The following is a 19984-nucleotide window of genomic DNA, read 5'->3' as shown; positions in this document are numbered from 1 at the left end:
AGTACCCCTATATGTTAATCTGCCTCTACAAAACCGATCCATTGACCTTTCCATCCATCCATCCATCCACCCATACATCTATCCATCCATCCATCCATCCATCCATCCATCCATCCACCAGTCAACCAAGCTAAGTACAAAAGGAGATCTCTCCTTGAATGGTGAGGAGAAACAAGGATGCATAGGTAGGTTGCAAAGGCCCAGTTTGGCTGAATAGGGCAGAGCGGCTGAACCAGGGAATGTGTTGGGGCGTGTGGGTTTGGTTGGGGTGAGCCGGAGACCCTGTGAGCTGGGTCACATTAGGGGCAGGCAGGGGGTGGAAGGGGTTGCGAACAGCTGTCACTGGAGAACCATCACAAGTGCTGGAGCTGGTGAGCAGGACACCTGGAAGAGAGGACAGACAAAGGAGAGAAGCAAAGTGCGGAGGTTAGGAGAGGGGACAGGATGGTGAGGACAGGAGAGGACAGGAGAGGACAGGATTGGAGGGGACCTGAGAAACCTACCTGGACAAAGGCAGCATACAGACATCCAGGAAGGCCGGCAGGCATGCAGGCAGCTCTGGCCTGGGCTCCCTGGATCCCGGGCGCACCTCCACCTGTCTTCTCTTGGCTGCCAGCCCTGAGGTCCCTCGTCGGTCAGCACTGTCTTGCCATCCTTCTGTCCCTCTGTGCCAGGGCCCAGGCGCCTGGGCGCTGTTGCCTGACCTAGTGGCAGGGCAGTTGGGCTGCCCAGTGCCAGTGTGGCCAGCACAGATTGCCAGGGGCTAGGACATCACAGAGGGCTCCTGTGGTTGCTAGGCCACGGGGACCCCGCCCATCCAGTTGACCAGCAGCCATGACCCCATGCTGAACTTGACTTGAGGGGTGGTGGCCAGCCACCAGAGACAGAGCCCCAGGCCAAAGCAGGTGCTGGTCGGCCGGGCCAAGGGGCTATGGGCGGATTGGTGTGTGTCTGGGCATGGGGCTGGCATCTGACAGTCCAGGGCGGGGGACCAAGTTCCGCCAGGCCCCTGTCCCACCATGTGCACTGACACACAGTCTTGCTGACTGACTGACAGTCCCCGCCCCAGAGATACCCACACCAAGTCCCTGGGTGCCCTGAGCTGCCCCTGAGTGTTGGTGGGTGCCTGCCTGGACACATGCCTCCGTAATGGAGGCCTCTATTAATCCCGTTGCCTACTGACAGCTGCCCTCCTGCCCCTCCTCCTCCTCCTCCGCCTCCTCCTCCTCCTCTTCTTCCTCCTCCTCTTTCTCCTCTTCCTCCTCCTCTTCCTCCTCCTCCTCCTACACCCCCTCCTCCTCTTCCTCATCCTCAGCGGGACTCACTCAGGGCCCTTGGCCTAGGCAATCCAGGGCTGCTGCTCTGGCTTCTGCAGCTTCTATCCAGTGGGGGGGTGTAGGAATCTGTTCCTGTCAGTCCCTGATTCCTGGGACCTTCCATGCCTCCAGCTGCCCCCACTCTCTAGTCCTGACCCCTCCTCAAGGATGCCCCCTTTCCCCTTACCCTCTGTCCCGCAGCTCCCAACTAACATCTACTGTGTTCCTCCCTGCGCTACTTTACTGCCACCCTGCTTCTGCCCTTCAGCCCTGAGGGCCCAGGGCCAGCCCAGCTGCCATCTCACCATCCAGCACGGGGACCTGCCCTAACCCCCTGCCACCACACCCACACACACAGACCTGCACGCACTCCTGGTTCCCCTTCCTGCAGCCTGCCTCTCAAACAGTCTCCTTCTGCCCCCTAGCACCTTACAGCCTCTGCCACGGACCCCCACAGACACCTGGGCATGAGCAGTGCAGACATGCAAACAGCTCCCCTCGCCCCCACTCCAGTTGCTCCAAGGTTGGAAAGAGTCTTTTTTTCATGCTGTAGGGGAGGGAGTTGAGACAGTCCAATGTCCTGGGGAGCAAGAACTGCAAACAGTCCATGTACAATGTAACATTTGGGTCTCAGGCCGCCCAATCCCTAGTGTGCTGTGCAGACCTTTGACTGGCAAAAACACCCCATCTGAGCGTGAGATCTGGCTGGGCTAGTGGCTCTTTCTGTGGACTAAGAGACAGACAGACAGAGTTTTCAGGTTCAAAACCTATACTTCCCAGAAGATGGTCATTCACTTCGGTAAAAAAAAAAAAAAAAAAAAAAAAAAAGGCTTTTTATTTTTTTTCCCCTGCCTGGGTAACCTGTCTCCTGCCTGTTTCAAAGTTAAAAAAGGGAAAAATCTTTTTTGGAGGGAAAAGGACCAAAATGCAGGCAGGTGGACTCCGTGGAAGGTGGATGGGGAGTTGCTCCTGCCCGGGCACTAGAGCCCCAGCTGCTGTTCCAGGTGCTCTCTGATAACAGAGATCTCCATGTGTCGTGTCATGACACTGTCTCCAGGACTGACCCTCAGGATAATGAGGATTCAAAACGAGGCAGGTGATACTGCCTTCAAAAGTAAATCCAGGGAGGTTTGGCGGTATGTCAGAGGGTTAAGGGCTTGTGGCGATCACGAATAGAGGGGACAGGTGGAAGGATTTGGGGTCTGGCCCCCAGACTGCCACCTGCAGGGGAGTCACTTTACAGGGGGTGAAGCAAGTCTTTAGGAGCTCTATCTTTCTCTCCCACCCTGTATTTCCTCTGCTCTCTCCTTTTGTGTCTGTCAGATGCAATGTCAGTAACAACAACAACAACAACAAAAACAATAACCACCACAGTGACCAAGCAACAAGGGCAGCGAAAGGGGAACAAATGGAGTGCAGGAGCTGTGGATTATTCGTGGTGTAGGCACTCAGCTGTGGCAATAACCTCTTGAGGCAATCAATCCATACATGAAGAAGTAATACATGTAACAGAGACGTATATGTCCCTGTGTGTTTCCACTGAGATAATGTAAATGCACTTTTATTTACTTCTTCATTTATTTATTACCTTGCCACGAGAATTTCTTTTCATTGCTAAAAAAAAGTGTCCCATCAAGGGTACCAAGTGGTGCCACACCCAGTTAAGCACTCATGTTACAATGCAGGAGGACTGGGCTTCAACACCCGGGTTCACACCTGCCAGGGGAAATCTTTACAAGTGGTGCGGAAGTGCTGCAGTTGTCTCTCTCTGTGTCTCAAACTCTCCCTACCTCCCTTCCCTCTCAATTCCTGTGTATTTATTCCAGTGAATGATCAAGAAAATAGAAAGTAAAAAAAAGAAAAAGGAAAAGGAAATATTCCACGACTTCAAATGGGCTACTCAGGACAATGCTTTCCTTGTTAAGATCCTCACAGCATTCCATATGCAGAAAGGCAAAGACGCCATGTATTTTTTAACCCAGTTTTTATATTTATTTATTTATTTAGGTGCTTATTCATTTTTGTTATTGATGAATTAATGTTTTACATTTGACATTGACTAAGGATCTGACACCAGCGGACTCCAGTACCCCTATATGGTAATCTGCCTCTACAAAACCGATCCATTGACCTTTCCATCCATCCATCCATCCACCCATACATCTATCCATACATCCATCCATCCATCCATCCATCCACCAGTCATCCAAGCTAAGTACAAAAGGAGATCTCTCCTTGAATGGTGAGGAGAAACAACGATGCATAGGTAGGTTGCAAAGGCCCAGTTTGGCTGAATAGGGCAGAGGGGCTGAACCAGGGAATGTGTTGGGGCGTGTGGGTTTGGGTGGGGTGAGCCGGAGACCCTGTGAGCTGGGTCACATTAGGGGCAGGCAGGGGGTGGAAGGGGTTGCGAACAGCTGTCACTGGAGAACCATCACAAGTGCTGGAGCTGGTGAGCAGGACACCTGGAAGAGAGGACAGACAAAGGAGAGAAGCAAAGTGCGGAGGAAAGGAGAGGGGACAGGATGGTGAGGACAGGAGAGGACAGGATTGGAGGGGACCTGAGAAACCTTCCTGGACAAAGGCAGCATACAGACATCCAGGAAGGCCGGCAGGCATGCAGGCAGCTCTGGCCTGGGCTCCCTGGATCCCGGGCACACCTCCACCTGTCTTCTCTTGGCTGCCAGCCCTGAGGTCCCTCGTCGGTCAGCACTGTCTTGCCATCCTTCCGTCCCTCTGTGCCAGGGCCCAGGCGCCTGGGCGCTGTTGCCTGACCTAGTGGCAGGGCAGTTGGGCTGCCCAGTGCCAGTGTGGCCAGCACAGATTGCCAGGGGCTATGACATCGCAGAGGGCTCCTGTGGTTGCTAGGCCACGGGGACCCCGCCCATCCAGTTGACCAGCAGCCATGACCCCATGCTGAACTTGACTTGAGGGGTGGTGGCCAGCCACCAGAGACAGAGCCCCAGGCCAAAGCAGCTGCTGGTCGGCCGGGCCAAGGGGCTATGGGCGGATTGGTGTGTGTCTGGGCATGGGGCTGGCATCTGACAGTCCAGGGCGGGGGACCTAGGTCCGCCAGGCCCCTGTCCCACCATGTGCACTGACACACAGTCTTGCTGACTGACTGACAGTCCCCGCCCCAGAGATACCCACACCAAGTCCCTGGGTGCCCTGAGCTGCCCCTGAGTGTTGGTGGGTGCCTGCCTGGACACATGCCTCCGTAATGGAGGCCTCTATTAATCCCGTTGCCTACTGACAGCTGCCCTCCTGCCCCTCCTCCTCCTCCTCCGCCTCCTCCTCCTCCTCTTCTTCCTCCTCCTCTTTCTCCTCTTCCTCCTCCTCTTCCTCCTCCTCCTCCTACACCCCCTCCTCCTCTTCCTCATCCTCAGCGGGACTCACTCAGGGCCCTTGGCCTAGGCAATCCAGGGCTGCTGCTCTGGCTTCTGCAGCTTCTATCCAGTGGGGGGGTGTAGGAATCTGTTCCTGTCAGTCCCTGATTCCTGGGACCTTCCATGCCTCCAGCTGCCCCCACTCTCTAGTCCTGACCCCTCCTCAAGGATGCCCCCTTTCCCCTTACCCTCTGTCCCGCAGCTCCCAACTAACATCTACTGTGTTCCTCCCTGCGCTACTTTACTGCCACCCTGCTTCTGCCCTTCAGCCCTGAGGGCCCAGGGCCAGCCCAGCTGCCATCTCACCATCCAGCACGGGGACCTGCCCTAACCCCCTGCCACCACACCCACACACACAGACCTGCACACACTCCTGGTTCCCCTGCCTGCAGCCTGCCTCTCAAACAGTCTCCTTCTGCCCCCTAGCACCTTACAGCCTCTGCCACGGACCCCCACAGACACCTGGGCATGAGCAGTGCAGACATGCAAACAGCTCCCCTCGCCCCCACTCCAGTTGCTCCAAGGTTGGAAAGAGTCTTTTTTTCATGCTGTAGGGGAGGGAGTTGAGACAGTCCAATGTCCTGGGGAGCAAGAACTGCAAACAGTCCATCTACAATGTAACATTTGGGTCTCAGGCCGCCCAATCCCTAGTGTGCGGTGCAGACCTTTGACTGGCAAAAACACCCCATCTGAGCGTGAGATCTGGCTGGGCTAGTGGCTCTTTCTGTGGACTAAGAGACAGACAGACAGAGTTTTCAGGTTCAAAACCTATACTTCCCAGAAGATGGTCATTCACTTCGGTAAAAAAAAAAAAAAAAAAAAAAAAAAAGGCTTTTTATTTTTTTTCCCCTGCCTGGGTAACCTGTCTCCTGCCTGTTTCCAAGTTAAAAAAGGGAAAAATCTTTTTTGGAGGGAAAAGGACCAAAATGCAGGCAGGTGGACTCCGTGGAAGGTGGATGGGGAGTTGCTCCTGCCCGGGCACTAGAGCCCCAGCTGCTGTTCCAGGTGCTCTCTGATAACAGAGATCTCCATGTGTCGTGTCATGACACTGTCTCCAGGACTGACCCTCAGGATAATGAGGATTCAAAACGAGGCAGGTGATACTGCCTTCAAAAGTAAATCCAGGGAGGTTTGGCGGTATGTCAGAGGGTTAAGGGCTTGTGGCGCTCACGAATAGAGGGGACAGGTGGAAGGATTTGGGGTCTGGCCCCCAGACTGCCACCTGCAGGGGAGTCGCTTTACAGGGGGTGAAGCAGGTCTTTAGGAGCTCTATCTTTCTCTCCCACCCTGTATTTCCTCTGCTCTCTCCTTTTGTGTCTGTCAGATGCAAGGTCAGTAACAACAACAACAACAACAAAAACAATAACCACCACAGTGACCAAGCAACAAGGGCAGCGAAAGGGGAACAAATGGAGTGCAGGAGCTGTGGATTATTCGTGGTGTAGGCACTCAGCTGTGGCAATAACCTCTTGAGGCAATCAATCCATACATGAAGAAGTAATACATGTAACAGAGACGTATATGTCCCTGTGTGTTTCCACTGAGATAATGTAAATGCACTTTTATTTACTTCTTCATTTATTTATTACCTTGCCACGAGAATTTCTTTTCATTGCTAAAAAAAAGTGTCCCATCAAGGGTACCAGGTGTGCCACACCCAGTTAAGCACTCATGTTACAATGCAGGAGGACTGGGCTTCAACACCCGGGTTCGCACCTGCCAGGGGAAATCTTTACAAGTGGTGCGGAAGTGCTGCAGTTGTCTCTCTCTGTGTCTCAAACTCTCTCTACCTCCCTTCCCTCTCAATTCCTGTCTATTTATTCCAGTGAATAATCAAGAAAATAGAAAGTAAAAAAAAGAAAAAGGAAAAGGAAATATTCCACGACTTCAAATGGGCTACTCAGGACAACGCTTTCCTTGTTAAGATCCTCACAGCATTCCATATGCAGAAAGGCAAAGACGCCATCTATTTTTTAACCCAGTTTTTTATATTGATTTATTTATTTAGGTGCTTATTCATTTTTGTTATTGATGAATTAATGTTTTACATTTGACATTGACTAAGGATCTGACACCAGCGGACTCCAGTACCCCTATATGGTAATCTGCCTCTACAAAACCGATCCATTGACCTTTCCATCCATCCATCCATCCACCCATACATCTATCCATACATCCATCCATCCATCCATCCATCCACCAGTCATCCAAGCTAAGTACAAAAGGAGATCTCTCCTTGAATGGTGAGGAGAAACAACGATGCATAGGTAGGTTGCAAAGGCCCAGTTTGGCTGAATAGGGCAGAGGGGCTGAACCAGGGAATGTGTTGGGGCGTGTGGGTTTGGGTGGGGTGAGCCGGAGACCCTGTGAGCTGGGTCACATTAGGGGCAGGCAGGGGGTGGAAGGGGTTGCGAACAGCTGTCACTGGAGAACCATCACAAGTGCTGGAGCTGGTGAGCAGGACACCTGGAAGAGAGGACAGACAAAGGAGAGAAGCAAAGTGCGGAGGAAAGGAGAGGGGACAGGATGGTGAGGACAGGAGAGGACAGGAGAGGACAGGATTGGAGGGGACCTGAGAAACCTACCTGGACAAAGGCAGCATACAGACATCCAGGAAGGCCGGCAGGCATGCAGGCAGCTCTGGCCTGGGCTCCCTGGATCCCGGGCGCACCTCCACCTGTCTTCTCTTGGCTGCCAGCCCTGAGGTCCCTCGTCGGTCAGCACTGTCTTGCCATCCTTCCGTCCCTCTGTGCCAGGGCCCAGGCGCCTGGGCGCTGTTGCCTGACCTAGTGGCAGGGCAGTTGGGCTGCCCAGTGCCAGTGTGGCCAGCACAGATTGCCAGGGGCTAGGACATCACAGAGGGCTCCTGTGGTTGCTAGGCCACGGGGACCCCGCCCATCCAGTTGACCAGCAGCCATGACCCCATGCTGAACTTGACTTGAGGGGTGGTGGCCAGCCACCAGAGACAGAGCCCCAGGCCAAAGCAGGTGCTGGTCGGCCGGGCCAAGGGGCTATGGGCGGATTGGTGTGTGTCTGGGCATGGGGCTGGCATCTGACAGTCCAGGGCGGGGGACCAAGGTCCGCCAGGCCCCTGTCCCACCATGTGCACTGACACACAGTCTTGCTGACTGACTGACAGTCCCCGCCCCAGAGATACCCACACCAGGTCCCTGGGTGCCCTGAGCTGCCCCTGAGTGTTGGTGGGTGCCTGCCTGGACACATGCCTCCGTAATGGAGGCCTCTATTAATCCCGTTGCCTACTGACAGCTGCCCTCCTGCCCCTCCTCCTCCTCCTCCGCCTCCTCCTCCTCCTCTTCTTCCTCCTCCTCTTTCTCCTCTTCCTCCTCCTCTTCCTCCTCCTCCTCCTACACCCCCTCCTCCTCTTCCTCATCCTCAGCGGGACTCACTCAGGGCCCTTGGCCTAGGCAATCCAGGGCTGCTGCGCTGGCTTCTGCAGCTTCTATCCAGTGGGGGGGTGTAGGAATCTGTTCCTGTCAGTCCCTGATTCCTGGGACCTTCCATGCCTCCAGCTGCCCCCACTCTCTAGTCCTGACCCCTCCTCAAGGATGCCCCCTTTCCCCTTACCCTCTGTCCCGCAGCTCCCAACTAACATCTACTGTGTTCCTCCCTGCGCTACTTTACTGCCACCCTGCTTCTGCCCTTCAGCCCTGAGGGCCCAGGGCCAGCCCAGCTGCCATCTCACCATCCAGCACGGGGACCTGCCCTAACCCCCTGCCACCACACCCACACACACAGACCTGCACACACTCCTGGTTCCCCTGCCTGCAGCCTGCCTCTCAAACAGTCTCCTTCTGCCCCCTAGCACCTTACAGCCTCTGCCACGGACCCCCACAGACACCTGGGCATGAGCAGTGCAGACATGCAAACAGCTCCCCTCGCCCCCACTCCAGTTGCTCCAAGGTTGGAAAGAGTCTTTTTTTCATGCTGTAGGGGAGGGAGTTGAGACAGTCCAATGTCCTGGGGAGCAAGAACTGCAAACAGTCCATCTACAATGTAACATTTGGGTCTCAGGCCGCCCAATCCCTAGTGTGCTGTGCAGACCTTTGACTGGCAAAAACACCCCATCTGAGATGAGATCTGGCTGGGCTAGTGGCTCTTTCTGTGGACTAAGAGACAGACAGACAGAGTTTTCAGGTTCAAAACCTATACTTCCCAGAAGATGGTCATTCACTTCGGTAAAAAAAAAAAAAAAAAAAAGGCTTTTTATTTTTTTTCCCCTGCCTGGGTAACCTGTCTCCTGCCTGTTTCAAAGTTAAAAAAGGGAAAAATCTTTTTTGGAGGGAAAAGGACCAAAATGCAGGCAGGTGGACTCCGTGGAAGGTGGATGGGGAGTTGCTCCTGCCCGGGCACTAGAGCCCCAGCTGCTGTTCCAGGTGCTCTCTGATAACAGAGATCTCCATGTGTCGTGTCATGACACTGTCTCCAGGACTGACCCTCAGGATAATGAGGATTCAAAACGAGGCAGGTGATACTGCCTTCAAAAGTAAATCCAGGGAGGTTTGGCGATATGTCAGAGGGTTAAGGGCTTGTGGCGATCACAAATAGAGGGGACAGGTGGAAGGATTTGGGGTCTGGCCCCCAGACTGCCAACTGCAGGGGAGTCGCTTTACAGGGGGTGAAGCAGGTCTTTAGGAGCTCTATCTTTCTCTCCCACCCTGTATTTCCTCTGCTCTCTCCTTTTGTGTCTGTCAGATGCAAGGTCAGTAACAACAACAACAACAACAAAAACAATAACCACCACAGTGACCAAGCAACAAGGGCAGCGAAAGGGGAACAAATGGAGTGCAGGAGCTGTGGATTATTCGTGGTGTAGGCACTCAGCTGTGGCAATAACCTCTTGAGGCAATCAATCCATACATGAAGAAGTAATACATGTAACAGAGACGTATATGTCCCTGTGTGTTTCCACTGAGATAATGTAAATGCACTTTTATTTACTTCTTCATTTATTTATTACCTTGCCACGAGAATTTCTTTTCATTGCTAAAAAAAAGTGTCCCATCAAGGATACCAGGTGTGCCACACCCAGGTAAGCACTCATGTTACAATGCAGGAGGACTGGGCTTCAACACCCGGGTTCGCACCTGCCAGGGGAAATCTTTACAAGTGGTGCGGAAGTGCTGCAGTTGTCTCTCTCTGTGTCTCAAACTCTCTCTACCTCCCTTCCCTCTCAATTCCTGTCTATTTATTCCAGTGAATAATCAAGAAAATAGAAAGTAAAAAAAAGAAAAAGGAAAAGGAAATATTCCACGACTTCAAATGGGCTACTCAGGACAATGCTTTCCTTGTTAAGATCCTCACAGCATTCCATATGCAGAAAGGCAAAGACGCCATCTATTTTTTAACCCAGTTTTTATATTTATTTATTTATTTAGGTGCTTATTCATTTTTGTTATTGATGAATTAATGTTTTACATTTGACATTGACTAAGGATCTGACACCAGCGGACTCCAGTACCCCTATATGTTAATCTGCCTCTACAAAACCGATCCATTGACCTTTCCATGCATCCATCCATCCACCCATACATCTATCCATCCATCCATCCATCCATCCATCCACCAGTCAACCAAGCTAAGTACAAAAGGAGATCTCTCCTTGAATGGTGAGGAGAAACAAGGATGCATAGGTAGGTTGCAAAGGCCCAGTTTGGCTGAATAGGGCAGAGGGGCTGAACCAGGGAATGTGTTGGGGCGTGTGGGTTTGGGTGGGGTGAGCCGGAGACCCTGTGAGCTGGGTCACATTAGGGGCAGGCAGGGGGTGGAAGGGGTTGCGAACAGCTGTCACTGGAGAACCATCACAAGTGCTGGAGCTGGTGAGCAGGACACCTGGAAGAGAGGACAGACAAAGGAGAGAAGCAAAGTGCGGAGGAAAGGAGAGGGGACAGGATGGTGAGGACAGGAGAGGACAGGAGAGGACAGGATTGGAGGGGACCTGAGAAACCTACCTGGACAAAGGCAGCATACAGACATCCAGGAAGGCCGGCAGGCATGCAGGCAGCTCTGGCCTGGGCTCCCTGGATCCCGGGCGCACCTCCACCTGTCTTCTCTTGGCTGCCAGCCCTGAGGTCCCTCGTCGGTCAGCACTGTCTTGCCATCCTTCCGTCCCTCTGTGCCAGGGCCCAGGCGCCTGGGCGCTGTTGCCTGACCTAGTGGCAGGGCAGTTGGGCTGCCCAGTGCCAGTGTGGCCAGCACAGATTGCCAGGAGCTAGGACATCACAGAGGGCTCCTGTGGTTGCTAGGCCACGGGGACCCCGCCCATCCAGTTGACCAGCAGCCATGACCCCATGCTGAACTTGACTTGAGGGGTGGTGGCCAGCCACCAGAGACAGAGCCCCAGGCCAAAGCAGGTGCTGGTCGGCCGGGCCATGGGGCTATTGGTGGATTGGTGTGTGTCTGGGCATGGGGCTGGCATCTGACAGTCCAGGGCGGGGGACCAAGGTCCGCCAGGCCCCTGTCCCACCATGTGCACTGACACACAGTCTTGCTGACTGACTGACAGTCCCCGCCCCAGAGATACCCACACCAAGTCCCTGGGTGCCCTGAGCTGCCCCTGAGTGTTGGTGGGTGCCTGCCTGGACACATGCCTCCGTAATGGAGGCCTCTATTAATCCCGTTGCCTACTGACAGCTGCCCTCCTGCCCCTCCTCCTCCTCCTCCGCCTCCTCCTCCTCCTCTTCTTCCTCCTCCTCTTTCTCCTCTTCCTCCTCCTCTTCCTCCTCCTCCTCCTACACCCCCTCCTCCTGTTCCTCATCCTCAGCGGGACTCACTCAGGGCCCTTGGCCTAGGCAATCCAGGGCTGCTGCTCTGGCTTCTGCAGCTTCTATCCAGTGGGGGGGTGTAGGAATCTGTTCCTGTCAGTCCCTGATTCCTGGGACCTTCCATGCCTCCAGCTGCCCCCACTCTCTAGTCCTGACCCCTCCTCAAGGATGCCCCCTTTCCCCTTACCCTCTGTCCCGCAGCTCCCAACTAACATCTACTGTGTTCCTCCCTGCGCTACTTTACTGCCACCCTGCTTCTGCCCTTCAGCCCTGAGGGCCCAGGGCCAGCCCAGCTGCCATCTCACCATCCAGCACGGGGACCTGCCCTAACCCCCTGCCACCACACCCACACACACAGACCTGCACACACTCCTGGTTCCCCTGCCTGCAGCCTGCCTCTCAAACAGTCTCCTTCTGCCCCCTAGCACCTTACAGCCTCTGCCACGGACCCCCACAGACACCTGGGCATGAGCAGTGCAGACATGCAAACAGCTCCCCTCGCCCCCACTCCAGTTGCTCCAAGGTTGGAAAGAGTCTTTTTTTCATGCTGTAGGGGAGGGAGTTGAGACAGTCCAATGTCCTGGGGAGCAAGAACTGCAAACAGTCCATCTACAATGTAACATTTGGGTCTCAGGCCGCCCAATCCCTAGTGTGCTGTGCAGACCTTTGACTGGCAAAAACACCCCATCTGAGCGTGAGATCTGGCTGGGCTAGTGGCTCTTTCTGTGGACTAAGAGACAGACAGACAGAGTTTTCAGGTTCAAAACCTATACTTCCCAGAAGATGGTCATTCACTTCGGTAAAAAAAAAAAAAAAAAAAAAAAAAAGGCTTTTTATTTTTTTTCCCCTGCCTGGGTAACCTGTCTCCTGCCTGTTTCAAAGTTAAAAAAGGGAAAAATCTTTTTTGGAGGGAAAAGGACCAAAATGCAGGCAGGTGGACTCCGTGGAAGGTGGATGGGGAGTTGCTCCTGCCCGGGCACTAGAGCCCCAGCTGCTGTTCCAGGTGCTCTCTGATAACAGAGATCTCCATGTGTCCTGTCATGACACTGTCTCCAGGACTGACCCTCAGGATAATGAGGATTCAAAACGAGGCAGGTGATACTGCCTTCAAAAGTAAATCCAGGGAGGTTTGGCGGTATGTCAGAGGGTTAAGGGCTTGTGGCGATCACGAATAGAGGGGACAGGTGGAAGGATTTGGGGTCTGGCCCCCAGACTGCCACCTGCAGGGGAGTCGCTTTACAGGGGGTGAAGCAGGTTTTTAGGAGCTCTATCTTTCTCTCCCACCCTGTATTTCCTCTGCTCTCTCCTTTTGTGTCTGTCAGATGCAAGGTTAGTAACAACAACAACAACAACAAAAACAATAACCACCACAGTGACCAAGCAACAAGGGCAGCGAAAGGGGAACAAATGGAGTGCAGGAGCTGTGGATTATTCGTGGTGTAGGCACTCAGCTGTGGCAATAACCTCTTGAGGCAATCAATCCATACATGAAGAAGTAATACATGTAACAGAGACGTATATGTCCCTGTGTGTTTCCACTGAGATAATGTAAATGCACTTTTATTTACTTCTTCATTTATTTATTACCTTGCCACGAGAATTTCTTTTCATTGCTAAAAAAAAGTGTCCCATCAAGGGTACCAGGTGTGCCACACCCAGTTAAGCACTCATGTTACAATGCAGGAGGACTGGGCTTCAACACCCGGGTTCGCACCTGCCAGGGGAAATCTTTACAAGTGGTGCGGAAGTGCTGCAGTTGTCTCTCTCTGTGTCTCAAACTCTCTCTACCTCCCTTCCCTCTCAATTCCTGTCTATTTATTCCAGTGAATAATCAAGAAAATAGAAAGTAAAAAAAAGAAAAAGGAAAAGGAAATATTCCACGACTTCAAATGGGCTACTCAGGACAATGCTTTCCTTATTAAGATCCTCACAGCATTCCATATGCAGAAAGGCAAAGACGCCATGTATTTTTTAACCCAGTTTTTATATTGATTTATTTATTTAGGTGCTTATTCATTTTTGTTATTGATGAATTAATGTTTTACATTTGACATTGACTAAGGATCTGACACCAGCGGACTCCAGTACCCCTATATGGTAATCTGCCTCTACAAAACCGATCCATTGACCTTTCCATCCATCCATCCATCCACCCATACATCTATCCATCCATCCATCCATCCATCCATCCATCCATCCATCCATCCACCAGTCAACCAAGCTAAGTACAAAAGGAGATCTCTCCTTGAATGGTGAGGAGAAACAACGATGCATAGGTAGGTTGCAAAGGCCCAGTTTGGCTGAATAGGGCAGAGGGGCTGAACCAGGGAATGTGTTGGGGCGTGTGGGTTTGGGTGGGGTGAGCCGGAGACCCTGTGAGCTGGGTCACATTAGGGGCAGGCAGGGGGTGGAAGGGGTTGCGAACAGCTGTCACTGGAGAACCATCACAAGTGCTGGAGCTGGTGAGCAGGACACCTGGAAGAGAGGACAGACAAAGGAGAGAAGCAAAGAGCGGAGGAAAGGAGAGGGGACAGGATGGTGAGGACAGGAGAGGACAGGAGAGGACAGGATTGGAGGGGACCTGAGAAACCTACCTGGACAAAGGCAGCATACAGACATCCAGGAAGGCCGGCAGGCATGCAGGCAGCTCTGGCCTGGGCTCCCTGGATCCCGGGCGCACCTCCACTTGTCTTCTCTTGGCTGCCAGCCCTGAGGTCCCTCGTCGGTCAGCACTGTCTTGCCATCCTTCCGTCCCTCTGTGCCAGGGCCCAGGCGCCTGGGCGCTGTTGCCTGACCTAGTGGCAGGGCAGTTGGGCTGCCCAGTGCCAGTGTGGCCAGCACAGATTGCCAGGGGCTAGGACATCACAGAGGGCTCCTGTGGTTGCTAGGCCACGGGGACCCCGCCCATCCAGTTGACCAGCAGCCATGACCCCATGCTGAACTTGACTTGAGGGGTGGTGGCCAGCCACCAGAGACAGACCCCTAGGCCAAAGCAGGTGCTGGTCGGCCGGGCCAAGGGGCTATGGGCGGATTGGTGTGTGTCTGGGCATGGGGCTGGCATCTGACAGTCCAGGGCGGGGGACCAAGGTCCGCCAGGCCCCTGTCCCACCATGTGCACTGACACACAGTCTTGCTGACTGACTGACAGTCCCCGCCCCAGAGATACCCACACCAGGTCCCTGGGTGCCCTGAGCTGCCCCTGAGTGTTGGTGGGTGCCTGCCTGGACACATGCCTCCGTAATGGAGGCCTCTATTAATCCCGTTGCCTACTGACAGCTGCCCTCCTGCCCCTCCTCCTCCTCCTCCGCCTCCTCCTCCTCCTCTTCTTCCTCCTCCTCTTTCTCCTCTTCCTCCTCCTCTTCCTCCTCCTCCTCCTACACCCCCTCCTCCTCTTCCTCATCCTCAGCGGGACTCACTCAGGGCCCTTGGCCTAGGCAATCCAGGACTGCTGCTCTGGCTTCTGCAGCTTCTATCCAGTGGGGGGGTGTAGGAATCTGTTCCTGTCAGTCCCTGATTCCTGGGACCTTCCATGCCTCCAGCTGCCCCCACTCTCTAGTCCTGACCCCTCCTCAAGGATGCCCCCTTTCCCCTTACCCTCTGTCCCGCAGCTCCCAACTAACATCTACTGTGTTCCTCCCTGCGCTACTTTACTGCCACCCTGCTTCTGCCCTTCAGCCCTGAGGGCCCAGGGCCAGCCCAGCTGCCATCTCACCATCCAGCACGGGGACCTGCCCTAACCCCCTGCCACCACACCCACACACACAGACCTGCACACACTCCTGGTTCCCCTGCCTGCAGCCTGCCTCTCAAACAGTCTCCTTCTGCCCCCTAGCACCTTACAGCCTCTGCCACGGACCCCCACAGACACCTGGGCATGAGCAGTGCAGACATGCAAACAGCTCCCCTCGCCCCCACTCCAGTTGCTCCAAGGTTGGAAAGAGTCTTTTTTTCATGCTGTAGGGGAGGGAGTTGAGACAGTCCAATGTCCTGGGGAGCAAGAACTGCAAACAGTCCATCTACAATGTAACATTTGGATCTCAGGCCGCCCAATCCCTCGTGTGCTGTGCAGACCTTTGACTGGCAAAAACACCCCATCTGAGCGTGAGATCTGGCTGGGCTAGTGGCTCTTTCTGTGGACTAAGAGACAGACAGACAGAGTTTTCAGGTTCAAAACCTATACTTCCCAGAAGATGGTCATTCACTTCGGTAAAAAAAAAAAAAAAAAAAGGCTTTTTATTTTTTTTCCCCTGCCTGGGTAACCTGTCTCCTGCCTGTTTCAAAGTTAAAAAAGGGAAAAATCTTTTTTGGAGGGAAAAGGACCAAAATGCAGGCAGGTGGACTCCGTGGAAGGTGGATGGGGAGTTGCTCCTGCCCGGGCACTAGAGCCCCAGCTGCTGTTCCAGGTGCTCTCTGATAACAGAGATCTCCATGTGTCGTGTCATGACACTGTCTCCAGGACTGACCCTCAGGATAATGAGGATTCAAAACGAGGCAGGTGATACTGCCTTCAAAAGTAAATCCAGGGAGGTTTGGCGGTATGTCAGAGGGTTAAGGGCTTGTGGCGCTCACGAATAGAGGGGACAGGTGGAAGGATTTGGGGTCTGGCCCCCAGACTGCCACCTGCAGGGGAGTCGCTTTACAGGGGGTGAAGCAGGTCTTTAGGAGCTCTATCTTTCTCTCCCACCCTGTATTTCCTCTGCTCTCTCCTTTTGTGTCTGTCAGATGCAAGGTCAGTAACAACAACAACAACAACAAAAACAATAACCACCACAGTGACCAAGCAACAAGGGCAGCGAAAGGGGAACAAATGGAGTGCAGGAGCTGTGGATTATTCGTGGTGTAGGCACTCAGCTGTGGCAATAACCTCTTGAGGCAATCAATCCATACATGAAGAAGTAATACATGTAACAGAGACGTATATGTCCCTGTGTGTTTCCACTGAGATAATGTAAATGCACTTTTATTTACTTCTTCATTTATTTATTACCTTGCCACGAGAATTTCTTTTCATTGCTAAAAAAAAGTGTCCCATCAAGGGTACCAGGTGTGCCACACCCAGTTAAGCACTCATGTTACAATGCAGGAGGACTGGGCTTCAACACCCGGGTTCGCACCTGCCAGGGGAAATCTTTACAAGTGGTGCGGAAGTGCTGCAGTTGTCTCTCTCTGTGTCTCAAACTCTCCCTACCTCCCTTCCCTCTCAATTCCTGTCTATTTATTCCAGTGAATAATCAAGAAAATAGAAAGTAAAAAAAAAGAAAAAGGAAAAGGAAATATTCCACGACTTCAAATGGGCTACTCAGGACAATGCTTTCCTTGTTAAGATCCTCACAGCATTCCATATGCAGAAAGGCAAAGTCGCCATCTATTTTTTAACCCAGTTTTTATATTTATTTATTTATTTAGGTGCTTATTCATTTTTGTTATTGATGAATTAATGTTTTACATTTGACATTGACTAAGGATCTGACACCAGCGGACTCCAGTACCCCTATATGGTAATCTGCCTCTACAAAACCGATCCATTGACCTTTCCATCCATCCATCCATCCACCCATACATCTATCCATCCATTCATCCATACATCCATCCATCCATCCATCCATCCACCAGTCAACCAAGCTAAGTACAAAAGGAGATCTCTCCTAGAATGGTGAGGAGAAACAACGATGCATAGGTAGGTTGCAAAGGCCCAGTTTGGCTGAATTGGGCAGAGGGGCTGAACCAGGGAATGTGTTGGGGCGTGTGGGTTTGGGTGGGGTGAGCCGGAGACCCTGTGAGCTGGGTCACATTAGGGGCAGGCAGGGGGTGGAAGGGGTTGAGAACAGCTGTCACTGGAGAACCATCACAAGTGCTGGAGCTGGTGAGCAGGACACCTGGAAGAGAGGACAGACAAAGGAGAGAAGCAAAGTGCGGAGGAAAGGAGAGGGGACAGGATGGTGAGGACAGGAGAGGACAGGAGAGGACAGGATTGGAGGGGACCTGAGAAACCTACCTGGACAAAGGCAGCATACAGACATCCAGGAAGGCCGGCAGGCATGCAGGCAGCTCTGGCCTGGGCTCCCTGGATCCCGGGCGCACCTCCACCTGTCTTCTCTTGGCTGCCAGCCCTGAGGTCCCTCGTCGGTCAGCACTGTCTTGCCATCCTTCCGTCCCTCTGTGCCAGGGCCCAGGCGCCTGGGCGCTGTTGCCTGACCTAGTGGCAGGGCAGTTGGGCTGCCCAGTGCCAGTGTGGCCAGCACAGATTGCCAGGGGCTAGGACATCACAGAGGGCTCCTGTGGTTGCTAGGCCACGGGGACCCCGCCCATCCAGTTGACCAGCAGCCATGACCCCATGCTGAACTTGACTTGAGGGGTGGTGGCCAGCCACCAGAGACAGAGCCCCAGGCCAAAGCAGGTGCTGGTCGGCCGGGCCAAGGGGCTATGGGCGGATTGGTGTGTGTCTGGGCATGGGGCTGGCATCTGACAGTCCAGGGCGGGGGACCTAGGTCCGCCAGGCCCCTGTCCCACCATGTGCACTGACACACAGTCTTGCTGACTGACTGACAGTCCCCGCCCCAGAGATACCCACACCAAGTCCCTGGGTGCCCTGAGCTGCCCCTGAGTGTTGGTGGGTGCCTGCCTGGACACATGCCTCCGTAATGGAGGCCTCTATTAATCCCGTTGCCTACTGACAGCTGCCCTCCTGCCCCTCCTCCTCCTCCTCCGCCTCCTCCTCCTCCTCTTCTTCCTCCTCCTCTTTCTCCTCTTCCTCCTCCTCTTCCTCCTCCTCCTCCTACACCCCCTCCTCCTGTTCCTCATCCTCAGCGGGACTCACTCAGGGCCCTTGGCCTAGGCAATCCAGGGCTGCTGCTCTGGCTTCTGCAGCTTCTATCCAGTGGGGGGGTGTAGGAATCTGTTCCTGTCAGTCCCTGATTCCTGGGACCTTCCATGCCTCCAGCTGCCCCCACTCTCTAGTCCTGACCCCTCCTCAAGGATGCCCCCTTTCCCCTTACCCTCTGTCCCGCAGCTCCCAACTAACATCTACTGTGTTCCTCCCTGCGCTACTTTACTGCCACCCTGCTTCTGCCCTTCAGCCCTGAGGGCCCAGGGCCAGCCCAGCTGCCATCTCACCATCCAGCACGGGGACCTGCCCTAACCCCCTGCCACCACACCCACACACACAGACCTGCACACACTCCTGGTTCCCCTGCCTGCAGCCTGCCTCTCAAACAGTCTCCTTCTGCCCCCTAGCACCTTACAGCCTCTGCCACGGACCCCCACAGACACCTGGGCATGAGCAGTGCAGACATGCAAACAGCTCCCCTCGCCCCCACTCCAGTTGCTCCAAGGTTGGAAAGAGTCTTTTTTTCATGCTGTAGGGGAGGGAGTTGAGACAGTCCAATGTCCTGGGGAGCAAGAACTGCAAACAGTCCATCTACAATGTAACATTTGGGTCTCAGGCCGCCCAATCCCTAGTGTGCTGTGCAGACCTTTGACTGGCAAAAACACCCCATCTGAGCGTGAGATCTGGCTGGGCTAGTGGCTCTTTCTGTGGACTAAGAGACAGACAGACAGAGTTTTCAGGTTCAAAACCTATACTTCCCAGAAGATGGTCATTCACTTCGGTAAAAAAAAAAAAAAAAAAAAAAAAAAAGGCTTTTTATTTTTTTTCCCCTGCCTGGGTAACCTGTCTCCTGCCTGTTTCAAAGTTAAAAAAGGGAAAAATCTTTTTTGGAGGGAAAAGGACCAAAATGCAGGCAGGTGGACTCCGTGGAAGGTGGATGGGGAGTTGCTCCTGCCCGGGCACTAGAGCCCCAGCTGCTGTTCCAGGTGCTCTCTGATAACAGAGATCTCCATGTGTCCTGTCATGACACTGTCTCCAGGACTGACCCTCAGGATAATGAGGATTCAAAACGAGGCAGGTGATACTGCCTTCAAAAGTAAATCCAGGGAGGTTTGGCGGTATGTCAGAGGGTTAAGGGCTTGTGGCGATCACGAATAGAGGGGACAGGTGGAAGGATTTGGGGTCTGGCCCCCAGACTGCCACCTGCAGGGGAGTCGCTTTACAGGGGGTGAAGCAGGTTTTTAGGAGCTCTATCTTTCTCTCCCACCCTGTATTTCCTCTGCTCTCTCCTTTTGTGTCTGTCAGATGCAAGGTTAGTAACAACAACAACAACAACAAAAACAATAACCACCACAGTGACCAAGCAACAAGGGCAGCGAAAGGGGAACAAATGGAGTGCAGGAGCTGTGGATTATTCGTGGTGTAGGCACTCAGCTGTGGCAATAACCTCTTGAGGCAATCAATCCATACATGAAGAAGTAATACATGTAACAGAGACGTATATGTCCCTGTGTGTTTCCACTGAGATAATGTAAATGCACTTTTATTTACTTCTTCATTTATTTATTACCTTGCCACGAGAATTTCTTTTCATTGCTAAAAAAAAGTGTCCCATCAAGGGTACCAGGTGTGCCACACCCAGTTAAGCACTCATGTTACAATGCAGGAGGACTG

The sequence above is a fragment of the Erinaceus europaeus genome, assembly GCF_950295315.1.
Source record: "Erinaceus europaeus chromosome 6 unlocalized genomic scaffold, mEriEur2.1 SUPER_6_unloc_51, whole genome shotgun sequence".
NCBI lineage: Eukaryota > Metazoa > Chordata > Mammalia > Eulipotyphla > Erinaceidae > Erinaceus > Erinaceus europaeus.
Note: the sequence above shows the minus strand (reverse complement) of the source record.